Consider the following 18,724-nt stretch of genomic DNA (forward strand, 5'->3'; position numbering starts at 1 on the left):
TGTTTCCTCTTTCCCTGTCGACTTGCATATTCCCTTATAGTGCTATCTGAGCTCCTCTCCTGGGTCTTGGGTATGGTACTCAGCATCTGCTCTGTGAAAAGGTCAAACCAGCATATTCTTCTCTTGGACTCATGCTGCCTCTTTCAGCTAATGAGAACTCAGGGACTAGCCAAGTTATAGTACCACTATTCTTACCATGAAGTTCCTGGATAGGAAACTGAAGATGGGAAAACTTATCTAATGCTGGCTTTCTTGACTGTTAGTGTCAGATTAGTCTTCTGGGATTCATCAAGAGAATTATTATTTATTAAAACATTATGGTTAGCCCTTTTCAATTACTGATCTATTCCTGAGGTATATTATCATGGTTATATTTTTATTAAAATGGACAGTGGTTTTATGTTTAAAATCTCATATGAGATATACTTGCTTATCTTTTTTTAGTTTTTATTGCTATCTGGCCATTCTGTTGCAGTTTATTTTTTTCAAAAAAAAAAATTTCCAGAATGTAACAAAATTTTTCAGGTCAGTTGTATTCTTTTTTCCAGAAAATAATAAATTCAATCCTAAAATATGAAAGCCAATTAGGAAGCATTGTGTTTTGATTGATCACATAACCTGAAGATAACACATAACAATGAAATTTCAGTTCATAAGAGTTCATATTTACCGAGGTAGTAGTTCCTACAACTTGCACTAAAGAAACTCAAAGTATGATGGGAAGAGGTTAAAGTGGACCCCAGGAAATATAAATTTATAAAGGCTTGGAAATTCTGCGAGGAAAGTTAACTGGGAATGCCAAAGCTGTTTTTAAGTAATAAATGGTATAATACTTTAGATGTTTTTGCTACATTGTAAATTTCCCTATGAGACAGCTCTGTCACATAGAGTCATACAGAGTCATGTCTCAATATGCAAAAAATTTTAAATCAAAGATTCAATTTCCCTTTCAGATTTCCTAATAAAATTAATTTTTGTCTTTTGCTTTAATTATGAATAAAGACTGGAAATCATGTTTTTGCCTCTTCTCATCAAGGACAGCAAAAGGATCATTAATCAAGTTCAAAATTTAGTATATTAAGAAATAGTCCTGATACAAATTTTATGTACTTTTTAAATAATTGGAAGGTTAATATTTTCATGATGGTTTCAGAGCTGTGTGTATGCCAGAAGAATGTTCTGCCCGTCTCTCTCAAGTCTGTCCTTCTGTCTTCTGTCTGTCCTTGCTCATGTTTCTTTCATTGTTCTTAACTCAGAAAGATCCAGCACTTTCATTTTCAAAGAAAACACATGATGCACTCCCCTAAGCTTTTTCTTTACATTGTTGACTATCTTGGCAAGTGGCTTTAATAGAGGATCTGTGTCTCTATTCATTGGAGAGTCACAGAATGTGTATGACTAACACCCTGGCATTATGGTGGAGGTATGCCTCATTGTTCTCTCATAATTCCTTCCTTATCAACTTACTTGATCCTGCTCTTGTTAAAACAGCACAAAAGGAGACAACCAATAAAGGTTATGCACTTTAGGGCCAAGTTGCATATCTTTACAGAGTTGCTGTCAGGCAGCTTTATAACTCATAGCATTATGCAGGGAATGAGTAAAAAAAGATAAGAGTTAAAAGATCCATTCTCTCAGTGGGTCAATTAGATAAGGAAGTTGGATGTGTAAACAAGTTAGACCTCTTTGGTATAGACGAACTAAAATGCCATGTAAAGTTACAGCACACAAGAATATTGTTAACTCATGAGTACTATTAATAGAAAATTCACATTAGTGCTGATAAAAGAGAATGTGATGTTACAGACTTTGTTTCAAAACATTTAAAGTATGCACTGGAGACTCTTATTAATTAATTAATTAATTAATTTATTGGAACTTAACCCAGGGGTGCTTTAATACTCAGCCACATCCCCAATCCTTTTTAAAAATTTCAGTTTAATTGTGTTTTATTTATTTTGCGACAGGATCTTGCTACATTGCTTAGGGTCTTGATAAGTTGCTAAGGCGTGCTTTGGACTTGGAATCCTTCTGTCCCAGCCACCCCAACCACTGAGATTACAGATGTGCACCATTATGCCTGGCTCCAGCTCTTTTAGTTGACTCCAGGTTTACTTTTGAAATACCCCCATTATTATCATCACCATTATTATTATTTTTACTTTGTTGTTTTTTTGTTTTATCACTGTCTTCCCTTAGGCATGCAAAATGGTAAGGCTAAAATGAAAGAGTGCTAAAACAAGTAACACCATATATATGTACATACGTTTATGTTTTTTTGTGTATATATATACACACACACACATACACACACACACACACATAAATATATATATATATATATATATTTCTTTGGTTTGAATATATATGTGTGTATTTGCTGCTTGAGTCCTAGAACCTGCTATTTCTCTAACAAACAACCCTGATTTCTTTAATCAAATAATGGCATTAAAAACCAAACTCTGGGTGCTAAGTGCACAATTATCTTCTTAGAATAGTCAGAAATAGTTAGATTGATTGATGTAACAAGATTAATTGATGATATTTAAGAATAGCATAATAGAGGAAATCTCAATGTTTTGTCCTAGGACACTCTAAAAATCATCAAGGACCTCGAAGAGCTCCTTTATATGTAGGTTATATTTATTTATATTTACTGAATTGAAAACTAAAGTGGATACATTTTTGACATATTTATGTAAAGCATTTAAATAACAAATAATAAACTTAACTGCTTATATAACTAAAACATTTTTATGAAAAATCAAATTTTGAAAGCAAAATATGAAGAATAGAGTCACTGCTTTACATTTTTTTGAAGATCATTTTACTGTCTGGCTTATTGGAAAAGAAGGGGATTATTGAATCTTCCAAAATGTATTATTTTGGTTAAAATATGTGAGGAAAATCCAAACTCACAAAGGTAGGTGGTTAGAAAGGGGATTTTAATAGACTTTTCAGGTGATTTTGGATATGTCATGTAACTTCTGAAAATATCACCATATTCTTATGAGGGAATTAAAGATATATTGTATATTAGTATCAATCTGAATATTATTTTGACCTTGTGTACTCCTTTAAAAATCTCAAGAGCTCAAAAAGTTTCTGGAACACACTTTGAGAACTGGTCTTCTAAAACATACTGTTTTCGGTTTCAGGAAGGAAAATAAAGGAGTTTACAGATTAAGTCTTTTGCTATTTCTCTCTTTTTTTTTTTTTTTTTTACCATCTATTTCATTAATGATCATTTTCAGAGGACTTTTTTCTTTTCTTTTCTTCATTTACTTCATTGACAAAAGAGGAATTGGAATATAAACCCGAACATTTAGTGGTTCAAAGTTAGACTTGATGCCAATATAAAACTAGGCAGCACGAGTAAAATTAAACAATTCATTGTGTTGAAAATGCTTCCTTGCTTGATAAAATTTTAATTCTCCATTTACTTTTTTCTTACTTGCCCATCATAACTTGTCTTACTGTCACATTCTCGGTTTGCCTGAGCTCAGCTATGTGACATGTTTGATGAGAGGTCACTTGGAAGCATTTTTCATGCTTTGCCTTGATCATCCATCAGTCATGAGTGTCCATGTGAGCAATTTCCATCTTGGAAATACCTTATGCTGCCCTTGAGAGAGAGAGAGGAAAGGCAGGTTTGGCAAGAGTGAGAAGACGAGAGATGGAGCCCACTGCTAATTTTCTAAACTCACTGCTCAGCTGCAATGATTGTGAGGGATGATGGATGACTGATATCACTCTCAAGTGTCTTTTATCCTTTAGGATAATTTTGCCAATTTTCCAGTGAACTTAAATGTCCACAGATGTTTGAAATGAAACCTCTGATTCTTAAAGGCTCAAACTGCCAAATGGTTGGAGAATGTCAGTGGAGACTGACAATTTGAGTCTAGTTTCAGCAAAAGACTTCTCAGTATCCTGAGGACTCTTATAATTAGCTACTAGCACAAAAGTTTGGCCTAAGGTTTTTTATTTTTTATTTTTACTTTTTATGTTTTAGTAGATCAGGGTTAAGAAAGGAACGTTAGGTGCTGCTAGTTGCAGATCACTGTTGGCCAATAAATACGACATCTGATGTCTATTGTTATTCATTAAGTCAAAGAAAAAATGTTGAGACTGTTCAAAATTTTGCTGATTCTTATGTTTACTAAAAGAACTGTGAATACTAAAAAAGAATTTTACAGAATCTAAAATGAGAACTTTTTAAAGGAAAGTAATTATCACTCACAAGAAATGGGTATTTATGAATAATATGTCAAAATACACTCTACTGTCATGTATATCTAAAAAGAACACATAAAAAATTGAAACAACAAAGTACTAGATGTACTGAAAGATTTTAATGTAAGAAAGTACAAGAAAGTTAATTAATATCTTTTTAATTTTCACATACTATTAACCTGTATTAACCTATTACCTGCTGGGTTTTGGTGTAGAATCAAAGATATCTACAATGACCTGAACAGGCTATTAAAATACTATTTCCTCTTCCAACGTAAAAAAAAAAAAAAAAAAAAAGGAATTGGATATGAATTAGAATGAAAAGGACATATATGTTAAAAATCTTCACTGAAATTTGTTGAGAAAGCTGTTGTCCTCCAGTGTCCCTCTAGCTGGCTAGAAGATGTCATCCTTCCATTCTCTTTTTCTCTCCTTAGTTTTCTATCAGTACTGCTGGCAGATTACTAAATGTCTGATATAAAAGAAATACTTCCTTTGATTCCCCTTTATATTCTCCACTAAGCTCATTAACAATTTTAACTGCACTTCAATCATTTAGAGAAGCAGTATATTCAAATTTTAAGGGTCTGGATTCCATTGTGAATTATTGTTTAATTGTATTCTTTCCTTTCCTTTCCTTTTCTTTCCTTTCCTTTTCTTTCTTTCTTTTCTTTTTATTTTTTTTAATTTTTGAGTACCAAGGATTGAACTCAGGACACTCTGTCACTGAGTCACATCCCCAGTCCTATTTTGTATTTTAGAGAGGGGGGTCTCACTGAGTTGCTTAGCACCTCACTGTTGCTGAGACTGACTTTGAACATACAATCCTCCTGCCTCAGCCTCCTGAGTCACTGGGATTACAGGCGTGCACCACCAACCCCAGCTAATTGCATCCTTTTCTGAAAGGTTCATGTCAAGTCATTCATTGACAAACATTGCTGTCCTTTGAACATGTTAATAACTGCACCTATCCTCAATTTTAGTCAACATTTTTCAATAAGACTGTTTGTTAGTAAACTTGGAACTTTAAGAATTATACAGATGCTTGGATTTCACCCAAACCAAATGAATCAGAATTCATAGCAAGAACAGGGATTAGTATTTTTTAGATATTTTGAAAGTGATTCTGATGCACAGAGTTTAAAAAATATTTTTTGCCAGGACAATTGCCAAAATATATTAATAGTTAAATTTTATTAACTCAGAAAGGAAGGGGGAAAGAGTCTTTTTCCTTGTATTTCCCATTCTACTAGATTTACTTTTCTGCTAGTTACTTAACCTTCCAGAGTGTCAAGTGTCATTATGTATTAGTGTTAACATTATTATGTATTATATAAGGGTGTGAAATATTGTAAGACTCAAGACCTTTATTATATACTTGCAAAATGATTTGTGTGTAAAAATGTTTTAGAAAATATTAATCACTTTTAGTTATTATTGTCACATTGATCATACAATTATCAACAGATATTTGCCAATTCAGTCAACTAGAAGCTATTATTCATCATAATTCCTGGATAATCATTTCATGCACAGGATATAACCCAGTGTGGTTAGGGTGGTATTGTAATATGCTATGGTAATTGCCCTACCCCCACCACAACTAGAATGATTGGATAAATTATTAGAGGTCATACAGAATGCAAGAGGGAGAATGAAGAGTTAACCTGCGGTGATCTAGCTCTACTCTAAACTAGCTGGTGAATACACCTGGAAACACAAAGCCCATTGATTTAACTTGTTTCCATTTGATACCTGTAAAAGCCTGTGAAGTAGATGCAATTGAGTTCATTTTTACATATGTATAAACAGAGCCTCAGAAAATGATAATGGTCTGCCCAGCTGGCTCAACTAAGATTAACTGAAATTGTAATTTTTGAAGTTATAATTAAAATTACAATTTTTAAAATCAGTGTCACAGATCTTCTATTTCTACAGTTAAAGTTTTTCCTTAGGGCTGTTTTATATTAAACAAAAACAAAACTTTATAAACTCAGGAGCATTTTATAAACTCAGGATCCTTTTATAGCTGCAATGCAGAAACCTGAGCATTGATGGCATTTATTTGATTTATTTTATTTTTGTTTCTCAAAATCCTATCTTGAACATTTTGCTATTTGTTTATTTTTTAGAACAGTTTATTTTGTGTAAGTTGTAGGATGATGAACATTTTATTTCTGATGGTGATTCAAGTCAACCAACTTATTACTTTGAAGAATAAAACCCAACAACATTGGGATGGATAAATATTTTTATTCTAAATTTGTGTAGTTTAAATTACATTTTAGGTGGAGAGGACAAGATTTCTCTCCCCTTTCACAAGGTGACCATTTCTAGTCATGTTTACAATGAAGACTTGTAGTTTTGTAAGATGTAGTCATATCCTGGATGCTACAGGTGTTAAACATTTTAAGGTCAACATTTCAAAGAAATGTCTAAATTTCTATGCCCAATAGCACTTGCATGTGTTTTCTCATGCCCTTGAATTAGCCATGCATGCAGAAAATGCATGTGCAAACCATATGGCAAAAGATCTACATGTCACTTCTCAGAATCTCTTCCTCTAAGGGTCTGGGTTGCACACGGGCAAAATCATGGAATCTCAAATTCTTGATTAAACCCAATCATTGAATTTAATTTTAGAATAAAATTATGTATGCTAAGTGTACCTAATGGCTCTTTCATTTAGAACATTAGGCACAGAAGCAGGAAAGTTTACTGTTTGGGGAATCATGTATTAAAGGACGTCTAAATGTTCCTTCTCTCCAAAACTATCTTAGGCAAAATTAAAACTGCCACAAAGACAAAGAAACAGTAAATTAGTTGACTTGCCATTTCTAATGAATGTAAGTCAGGAATCACGTCCCAGGAGGAAGCACAGCTCTAGGAAGATGTGCTTGGTTTTCTTTGCTGACTATGTCTTTCTTGTTTGCCATAAATCTTACTCCTGTTGTGTTAAATCTTGCCCAGTGCACACATTAAGGTTGCCAGCCTGGTTCCCACCAGTATTTGAGTTCACAGTGACTGATCAGGCTCACCGTCCTTACCCTCCATCGTCTCCTATGCGTTTTGCAGCTTAATTAGTCTGGCTTAAATGTCTCACCTATGTACAAACAGAGAAACAACATGTATCCCATTTGTTTACAATAATAAAAAAAAAAGTCTCACCTAGTCAGTCAGTCCTTCCTTTTCATCATATTTTTATCTTGTACAAAAATGTAATGTCTCATAAGTTTCCTAAATGGCTCACATAGGAAGGGAATTATCTTTTTCAATTTACTATTTTATCATATTTGCCATTGTCTCTCAATTCATTTTATTAACAAAAATTATATAAAATTTATTAATTGCTGACATTTATTACATATTGAACCTGGTTAGCCATTGTGTTTGGTATGAGAGACGGGTTTGAATTTTAAATAGCAGGATCAAGAAGTCCTCTGTGAAAAGATGATAATATGGGAGCAGTTACTTGATGAGGGAATGAACCATGGCTTTTGGAGAAGACATGTTTCAGAAAGCAGCAGCGACTTGAGAGAAGGCCCTAGGGTTTAACAAGCCTGCTGTTATCCAGGAACAGCGAGACTCCTGCAGTGTGTGGAGTACAGAGAGTGATGGGAATGGGAGAAAGCAAGGGAGCGGGAGCGTGTATGCAGATGGTACATTGTACAGGTCTTTGAGGGTCACTGTGAGAGTTTTGGTTTTTACTCTAAAGGAAATAAAATTCTTAAGTTCAATGCACAGGATTGACATAAATTTAATTATAGTATAAAGAGATTACTTTAGCTTTCTTTGTTGAAATTTGAATGCAAAGGGCAGTGCAGGGAGACCTCATAGCAGATGCTGCAGTAACTCAGAAGTAAGGTGATGGTGGCTCAGGCAGGTAGGTTGTGGAAGTGGTCTGAGAAGTGGGCAACTTGCACATACTTAGAAACTAGAGTCAGCAAGTTGGCCATGCATGGAATTCAAAGTTAATATTAGGGTGAGTCAAGTTGACACTGGGGTAATTAACCCACTAATGTAGGATAGAATTGGTATTGAAAGAGGAAAAGGTGGTAAATAAAATAGATTTTGGTGGAAGAATTAGGAGTTTCATTTTAGAGATCCCAGATTTGAAATGCCCATTTGACATATAAGTATAAAAGTATAAATGAATGAGTAGATTGCTCAAACACATTTGGAGTTTGGGAGAAAAGTCCTGGATGGTGATACATTTTAAGTTTTTTTTTTTTTTTTCACATTTTCTTTCATTGTATCTATGTATGGGTAGTTTCCTAAAATCTTTTTGTTTCTCTTTTTATTATCTTTTTATTTTTACAGACTGCATTTTGATTCATTGTACACAAATGGGGTACACCTTTTGGTTTCTATGGTTGTGCATGATGTAAATTCATACCACTTGTGTAATCATACATGTATTTCAATTTACTTTTTTCTAATTTTTTTTTCTTTTTAATTTTTTAAATTCTAATTTGTTATACATGACTCTTTATCAATATTTCATTCACAGTTGATCCATGTAGAATAATTTTTATTTCAATTGTGCTATTTAATATCTAGGCTTTTGTGGATATTGTGTACTTACAGCTTTTTGTTTCATAGCTTTTCTATTCTTTCTCATGTTTCGCAGTTTTACCTATAAATTCATCTTCATGGACATTTTTTTTTCTTTAAGAGTCTTTAAATGTTATGAATAATAAAAATCTTCCTGCAAGCTAATATTAGGTACACTTCTAAATGAGCCTCCCATTTTTTTTCCAACTCTAGTCCAGTTTTTATGTCATGTCTTAATCTAGGCCAGAGCATCACACACAGGGCACAGGACATGAATTCAGGCTTGTTCACATAAACTGGTAGACTCCAGGTTCTGATTTCCTGAAGAAGGTGTATTTCTACATTAACAAATTTAATTCACTTCCTAATATGTCTCTTGGTGGTGAGCAGAGTATTCTTTTAGCTCTCTTTACAGGTTTGATGCAATATCTCCCTTATTCATGGTTGTGCAAGAGACTCAGGGCAAACTCACTTTTATAGGATCCCAGACCTCCATGCCATATCACCCCCCAGAAGTAAAAATTCCCAGGCGAGAACATACCCATGTATCTTACAGTTCTTTGGTTTCTAAGGCTGTAAATATATAGCATAGAAATCATGCATCTTATCTGAGGACAACAGTCAAGAAAGAATTACATCAACAGAACAAAGCAAATTAATTGTAATAATATCCAAAAGATAGGTTAAGATGAAGGAAGAAAATCATGGTGAGTAATGTACTTTATTACATAAATACGTCTGCATAGATGAATATTCATATATTATTTGGGAATGTGAAGGAAGATAGCAAATGAGGACTCTGAAAATAGAAGTATAGGAGGCAGACTTCCAGAATGGCTTCAGGAAGAGCTCACCGAATTCTATCCACAAAAATTACTAATAAAATCACAAAATTATCAAAACCAACAATTTCTGGACTCTAAAAATTGACTAAAGGAATTCAACAAATTAGAAAGCATTTATTCAAGAAAAACAACTGAAACTCGGTAATACTCATAAGAATCCTGATGTTTACACTTGGGGCTTCTCTCATCCTGCCTACATATCCCCCACTACCCCCAAACACACCATCCCTGGCAAAGATTATTCAGGACAAATCCAGATTCCTAAACTAAATCCCAAATGTCAAAATGAATATGCATGGGTAAGTGATTTTAGACTTACTTTAAGTTCTTAAAAATCTATCTCTCTATATCATCACCTTTTTAAAAACTGAAAGGTAAAATAAATATTCAAATTTAAATATCTATTTTGGTTTTGCCAAAGAACTAAGGATAACAAACAAAGCTTCCATTCTATAAAGATCTTTTTGATATGGTATATATTTATGGATATAAAAATTGTTAAATAATAAAGCAGCCCTGGGAGGAAAATCCCAATTGATATTGAAAATACCAATTGATATTAAAGCCAGCACTGATTGAATATTTCCTATTTCTCAGCACTAGTTAAGGACAACAAGGGCTACAGAAAGACCTGATTCTTGTCCCTAACCTACAGCTAGTAATTCTTTAGCCGTCTTTACCTGCCTTTGTGTCTCTAAACCTGGTCTTGCCTCCTTCAGGGGGTTGCAATGGACTTCTTCACGTGGTGGCAGAATGTCTCTAGCCCAAACCCAGTTGCAAATATTTATGGAATCTCTGCTTACATTGCATTTGCTGGTGTCCCATTGGCAAAAGCAAATTCCATGAGGGAGAGAATTTCACAAAAGTGTGGTTACAAGGTGTGATTCACTGAGTTCCATTTGTATCACAATTTACCACAGTCCTGCCTCTGGTTCCAGTGATTCATGTCTTTCCCATACACAAAATGCACTCATCATCTCCTAAGCACCCATGGCTTCATCCAGCTCTACCACCAATTAAGTTCATGATCTCATAAACCAAATCAGGTCTGGGTATGGAAGAGGTATTTGGGGTGGAGTACTTCTTTATCCAAATACCCATGACCTAAAAAACAAGGTCTTTGCTCCTCACCTACTTAGTATACAACAGTGAATTAGAGAGGGGTGACAGCAATAGACAAGCCCCTTCAAAATGAGGAGGAATGAGAAGAGCATAGCAATCACCAGACCATAGTGATTCTCAAAGCTGGATACTTACTAGTTATCAGAGCTGCACACACATGGGACAGGAGATGTACCTTGATCATGGTCCAGTTCTGTTCCCTGAGAGTCATTTTCTAAAACATTGCTCTCTTTGCTTCTTGGTTCTCACCTCTGAGAATTTGGTTCTGCCTGTGAGATTTCCTCGCCCCCCACCTCCTCCTGCTCCTCCTCCTCCTCCTCCTTCTTTGTAATAAGAAATACATTTCCACTGAGGAATTTTCCCAGCCTATTGCCATTGCTAAGTTTGGTAACCGGAGGTTTCTGTTGCATTTAAAGTGTCTTTAATAATCTTTAGTACAAACTAATAAATTCCCTGAAACAATTTGTGATCTTTCTGTAAGTCAGAAGTTCACTTGATGGCCCCACAGCCACGTCTACACTTGTTTTGAAGACAGTCCGCTTTCTTTACCTAAGGCTTAATGTGTGGCTGCAGTGAGTTAAAGGCTGTAAGATACTTAGAAACATTTATGAGTAGATGACTGTGTCTACTAAGAACCTCAAATTGTTTCGAAGACATAATAAGTATGATCATAATAAAATCACTGATTTGATGATTACCTTGAAAATACTGCTTTCTTTGAGAACTCTCTGCTGGATATAGAGACTGAATATGTGAAATAGTTTGTACTTCTAACCAAGCAATTTATATCTCCTTTTCATTCATATTCTCTAAATTTACCTTGTGAGATTTTCTTTTGTTTTTGTTTTGTTTTGCTTTTTTGCTTTCCTTTCTCTTACCTTATCCCATCACACATAACTAATAGAAAATAATTAATATCATAATATTCTTCCTAGGATTCTTTTTAACTATATCTTATAAGCTTATAATTAAATCATTAGACACAGTCTTTATCTTAAAAAATACTGCAGAAAAGTTTTCATTATTTCAATACTACAAAAAAATCTTTCTAGCTTCCAATACTAGGTTTTCCCCAATGTCTTCAATGTCCACTCATTGCCCAGTTCCAAAATCAATATCATATGTTCTGGGTTGCTTTAGTAGCCATGGAATTTTGAAACCAATTTCCAAATCAGTTTTCTGTAATAAGGTAAAGCAACAAAATTATTATTATTATTATTATTATTATTATTACTACTACTATTTCTTACAATTCCCAGGGTGGAACTGGGAGGCTTACTCATGTATGCTCATTCAGCTTAGCTGGGCATTTTTGTTTAATTATTATTTTTATTTAGCTTTTAATTTTTTACAGACTTCATTTTGATACATTGTACAAAATGGGGTACATCATTTCATTTCTATGGTTGTACACAATGTAGATTCATACCATTCATGTAATCATACATGTACATAGGGCAATGATGTCTGTCTCATTCCACCATTTTTTCATACCCCCCCCTCTCATTTCCTTCTACATATTCTAAAGCTCCCCCATTATTCTCTCATTTCCCACCCCCACGCCCATTATATATTATTCTCTGCATCTTTCTCCACATGGTCTCTGATCCTCTACAAGTCCAGAATGGGGGTAGTAACACTCCAACAGGGCAGGTCCCCAGAGTGCATGTTCTTTTCTCGTTCTTCTAACTGAGTCACATAACCAAGACCATATAGGAGAGGAACAGAAAGGACATAGATCCTGGGAAAGAGATTAATTGGATATTATTAGAATGACAATGAGCACATGATATATTTTGTTATTTTGTGAATTAAAATGAAAATACTGGGATATGTAGTTACATGGAAATATAACAGGTGATACAAATTTGAATTTAAATTTTCTCAAAAGCCAGATATACTTTCTTACTTTGATTTTTATACCAAGGATTGAACCTGGGACACTTAACCACTGAGTAACATCCCCAGCCTTTTAAAATATTTTACTTAGAGACATTTTCTTCCTAAGTTGCTTGGGCCTTGATAAGTTGCTGAGGCTGGCTTTGAATTTGTGAGCATCCTGCCTCAGCCTCTGGTCATTGGAATACAGGTGTGCGCCTCTGCACCCAGCCAGATATTATTGATTTTTTACTACTATAAGAAAATAGATTTTGCTGTTAAACAGTTTATTTCCTTTCAGAAATGTTTAGAAAATTCTGGTTTAAGAAATTAATACTGGTTTAACATAGACTGTGTCCCACAGAGTACCTTCAAATGGAAACATATGTGAAATTGTTTTTCAAACTGTTCTGTCTGTCCTTATATTGCCTCTTCTAATATTGGTAATTAACAGTTCTGTTTAGCTAACAGTATATAACAGGAGCGATCAGTGCAATTTCACTCTGTGCTCTGGATTATGTAATTTGCGTGGAAGTTCTTATAATGCTGGTCTTAACATATTTGAGTCTCATTCTCTCACTTTCCATAGAATGAGAATGATGATATTCTCTATCTCAAGTAATTATTGTGAAAATCGAAATGGTGCATGTAAATGCTCATCACAGGGTGTGGTTCAGGGTAGTGGCCCATTAAGTGGAAATTATATTGAGGGTTGACACAAAGAGACCATAATGCTGACTGGTGCATAGTGACTCTTATTCTTTAGTTGAATTCTGAGATAGAATTTGATCAAGGTATTAAATAACTATACAGTATAGAGAATACAGAAAAGACAAGTCAGATAACATTACAACTAAATGTTGGATATAAGAATTTGATTTTTATTGAATCATGATATCTGATCCCAAAGGGAACACTTTCCTGATATTTGGAATTTTTATTTTACTATATAGGAATTTTTGTGACAATGACACTAGTAGAAAATTTATGGATATAATAGGTATTTGTCAGTTTTGCCTGACCTTCATTGGTTCACATTTTGGCTAGGATTGACAGTCACATATTGTTTTAGGTACTATTTTTCTCCTGATTCATTTTAGTCTTTATTGGGATGTAAGTCAAGGCTGGGGATGTTCCCCAAGCTAGGACACCCTGAATCAATCAATCTCTTTCTTTTCACTTTTCTTCATTCATCTCTCAATTTCCATGTCCCTCTCCAATTTTCTCCTCCCTCCTATTCTTAAATTTGAATTTGGTTATAGTGAGAAAGACTAGACAACAGTGGAATTTTTGTTTTTAAACTATAGATAAGTTTGAGAATAGCAAGTCAATTATTTTCACAAGTCAGAATATTGATTACTTCCAGGGAGAAATGAGTAGATTGTAATCAGAAAAGGCTAGATTTAATACTTTTAAAGTACTGACAATGTTCTATTTCTTTATCTGAGTGGTTGCTGTATTGTATTTGTTTTGAAATGATTTGTTAAGTGAAATATTTATGACTTATACTTATGACTTATTTTGCAAGTATTTTATATGTCATTTTAAACACATAATTGGAACTCAACTTTTTCCTGATATAATATTTGGAAGGAACCGTTCATGTGTTTCCATGGTTTCTATTCTTCCCAAGATCTGTTGATCTGATTTCTTCATGCTCAATATCATCTTCCTCCTCAAATTAATTAATTTCATTTTGTGAAGTTCACTCTGAATTGACTTCTATTGCAATTTGTGCATCTCTAATAAAAAAATCCAAAATGCTCTGAAATCTGAAACCCTATGACCACTAACATGACACTCAAAAAGTTTCAAGTTTTGGAGTTTTTCAGATTTTGATTCTGGGTTAGGGATGCTACACTGGTAATCTATGAAAATATTACAAAATATGAAAATATTCAAAATCTGAAGCACATTTGGTCCTACACATTTCAGATGAGGTACGATCAATCTGTACTCACAATCTAAGAATGCTGTATTTTGATTTATACAATGAAACTGAAATACTTTATTTTTTAAAAAACAGCACGTTTTGAGATGCCAGAAAGCAAAGTTGGTTTTGTTTATTTATGTTTTACATTTTACTGGTAGGTAATAATTAAAATTTTGGGGTACAATGTGATTTTTTCAATGCACATATACATTATGCAATGATTAAATCAGGGTACTTTTTATAGTCATCACCTTAAAATTTTATCATTTCTTAGGATGAGAATATTCAAATTCTTCTCTTATAGCTTTTTTGAGATATACTACAGATTTTTTTTAACTATAGCAATTCTAATGTACAATAGAACACCAGAACCTGGTAACAAATCCTTCATCATCTCTCCTTTCTACGCTTTCTGGCCTTTGGTAGTACCATGTAAGTTTTAATTTTTTTGTAAAAACTAATATGAAATTTAAGAGTTAGCTGAAATTTTAAAATTCTAGAGCATCTTCTCTAACTTCCACCACTGCAGTGTAGAAATAATCATGTCTTCATCTTTGTCCTCCAAGAGCTTAAATCCTTTCAGGACTATGGGTTGCATGAGAATGTAGAAGAAAGATTGTATTAAGATTATATGTAAAGATGCACCTACATTATGGTAATTTATTTTCTGCATGCTGCTCTTCCTACATTGCTAACTAATTGAGAGTAAAGACTCTCAACTCATATTTATATTTGTACTTGTAACCCCTAGTTCAATACTTGATTCTGTTAGCAGATCAGTGTTGTATTTTTAAATTGATTTGTTTCCCGGAGTTCCTTCTGAAGGATCAGTAGGTATGCAGGAACATTTGCTTTGTGCATCTTTATAGAAATAATGCAGTATTAGGATTTTACCCCCTTAAGAAATAGTTTATTTCTTTTATTTTTAAAAGGACAATTAAAAGGAAGACAATTGCATAACAGGGGTGTCATAATTCATGCACATGTTCACATTTGTTGTTATTCCTGACATGGAATAAAAGCTCAGCATGGATGGCTATAATAATTAATGTAACAAGTTTGCTTACATATTCAAGGGTACTTATATATTTCAGCAAATTTAGATACACTTGTAGTCAGTGGTTCAATATTAGGCAGCCAAAAGTTGCATGACCAAGAACTGAGATCTGGAACTCTTAAACATTTTATTTCTAGACAAGTAGAATTTTTATTATCTATGTCAATTTTCTTTTTAATATCCCAGTTGCAACTAACCTGGAAACATAGGGTTTCTAAGGAAATCTGTTTCTTTGAAATTACTTCAGGCTTTGTGACAGTTTGTTAGATGACAAAATAAGCTTTCCATTACTGTTATTACTTTAATCTACTTTGGTTGCCCAGTACTCTTTTGTGAGTTTGAAAGTAGGAGATTTCTAAGGAATCTTTATGTTTTTGTTCTGGTGGAATTCAATGTCCAATCATGCTTGTCTCTTGGTTTAATTAACACAGAACATTAAGTTAATGAGGTTAAACTCATTCTTTTAATTGCCAAATATTCTGTACTAACCTCTAAATTCAGAAAATTCAATACTTTAAGATGAATAGCAAGCACACTAGACAAAGAAAGTTGGCATTTATTTTGAAATTTTACTTCTACTAAGTTACTGAGTACTCTAGGACAAGTTAATTAACCTCTCAGGTTAAAAAGTGAAAAAAAAATTGGTATTAAGTCCATCTGAACTAATTCTTAGAGATGTAGAGAAGATTGAATATAATAATATATGTGAAATTAATGTTTAAGCTGTAAAATATATTGAATGCACTTAATATGCTTTACTATCATTGGAACATGGATAGAAGATGTGGATAGATTATCATAAAGCCTATCGCTTCATTCAATTTTAAAAGTAGTATCACAAAAGTTTCTGTACAGCATCTTCTATCTTTCATTAATCTTAGAGTTATAGAAATTACCAACATTTTAATTTAACATTTATTGAGAAATTCCAGAATTTCAAAGGAGCAACATTTCTAAATATAACACTCTATGAGGTTTATGTTATGATCAGGTATCACATCGCTATTAAAGACCAGAGCTCATTCTTGAAGCTAGATTTTGGGAAAGGTATAACAAGTGTGCTTTCTGACTTAGAGCTCTGGGCTTGAAGGAAAATATTTACATCAGTTTCTAAGTATTTTAGTGTTGATCCACTAACATATTTTATAATATTTTTGATAAATTTTAATACAATAGGAAAGTGCAAAGAATAATGACAGCCAGCTGCATTCCAGCTATCCACATACAGCAGTGATTATTGGCTTACAAAATTATTCTAAGTCAAGTGCTACCCGGATCAGGAAATATAACTTTAGTTGACACCCAAGAGACCATTTATATTTTCTCATTCCAGTAACAGTGCCTGTTCCTCCTGCCATAAGTGGCCCTTGTCCAAGCACTTAGATAACCCACTGTCTTCTGATTTTCCTTTTTATAATTTTGTCCCTCAAATATACCCTATATGCTATCATATGCTCTTGCCCAGGATTATGATACCATGAAAACCATTGGGTGTTAGTTGTTCATGTCTACCCCATGTATATTATGGGATTCTTTTGGACACACCTTCCCACCTTCATTTGTTGTAAATGGTTTCCACTGGTTTTTATTTTGCTGTCTAGTTGCTCCACCTGTTTTTATGTGTATATTCTGAAAGACTGAAAGACTTGCTAGCCTGGATGCTGCCATCTTTCCAGACACTATTATCATTTTGTCATTTTTTCCACTAGAGCTTTTTCTCCTGCTCAAAACAGAACACTGTCTCACTCTTAACTCACATCTTCAGTCACACTTCCCTTCCCTTCTTCCCAGTGACAGCCATCATTTTAAATCTTTTAAGTTATGAGTATCTTTAAATAATGTGTGATATTGTTTTATAGGAGCATTTTCAATTTTATAAAACTGGCGTATTGTACATGTTCTGAATTTTGGTTTAATCACTTAATAAGTAGTTTTTGAGGTTGAAATTCCATCCTGTAGATTTTTGGTATACTTTTGAGTGAACACATAAGATTTTATTTATCCATTCTCCTCCTCATGGACATTTGGATTTTTTTAGTTCTGAATAATGACAAACAATGTAATGATTGATCTCTCATACTTACCTTCTTATGCACCTGTGTAAGAATACAATGTTCCTAAATGGAACTATTGGGTGTGGTTCTTGCAATGGTCGATTTTAGTCAGTGCTTCAACATGACTGTATCAATTAACATTTCCATCAGCCAATCTCATAAGTGCCAATTGCTTCTTATTTTCGCCAAACGATTTTACTCAACTTTCAAGCTTTGGACAATCTAGTCAATAAAAAGTAAAGTACTACATCTACACAATGAAATATTACTCAACCATAAAGAAAAATGACTTTATGACATTTGCTGGTAAATGAACGGTTCTTGAATGTTAAGTGAAATAAACCAATCTCAAAGAAAACAAAGACCAAATATTTTCTCTGCTATGTGAACACTAATTCACCATAAGGGGAGCAGGGCAGAATAGAAGTTCAGTGAATTAGGTAAGAGGGAATGAAGGGAAGGTCGGGATAGGAAAAGGAAAGAAAGTGGAATGAATCTGACATAACTTTCCTATGTTCGTATATGAATACAGCACAGTGAATCTCACCCTTGTGTACATCTGCAAGAAATTAAGTTTTGAAAAACTATGCGTAAATGTCAGCAAGATCAATAGAGAGAAGGGAGCAGGGCATGGGGAAGGGGTAGGGAAAGGAAAGGCACTGGGGTCTGAATAAGAATAAGATACATTCCATGCTTGTATAGTTATGTCAAAATGGATTCTACTTTCATGTAAAACCAAAAGGAATCAAATAAAAAAGTACTGATTCTCAAGTTTTTATTTCTCAATTTGTTCTTGAGTTTAAAATCATGTTTGAAAAGTTTCCTATATGTATGTTTGGAACAAGAGATGGAAGATTTTATCATTTTTTCAATCTTTTGTTTGACAATGATGTCTTTTATGAATATTTTTTTCTTCCAATTTGAATAGGTTTCTGTTATCAAATGACTACTTATTTTGGCCTAGGCTTGCCTTAATTAACTTATTAAATCATAACTTTGGACAAATTGTAACACATCGATTGAGCCCTGGTGCCTGCCCTGCATGGAT

The sequence above is a fragment of the Sciurus carolinensis genome, chromosome 6 (assembly GCF_902686445.1).
Source record: "Sciurus carolinensis chromosome 6, mSciCar1.2, whole genome shotgun sequence".
NCBI lineage: Eukaryota > Metazoa > Chordata > Mammalia > Rodentia > Sciuridae > Sciurus > Sciurus carolinensis.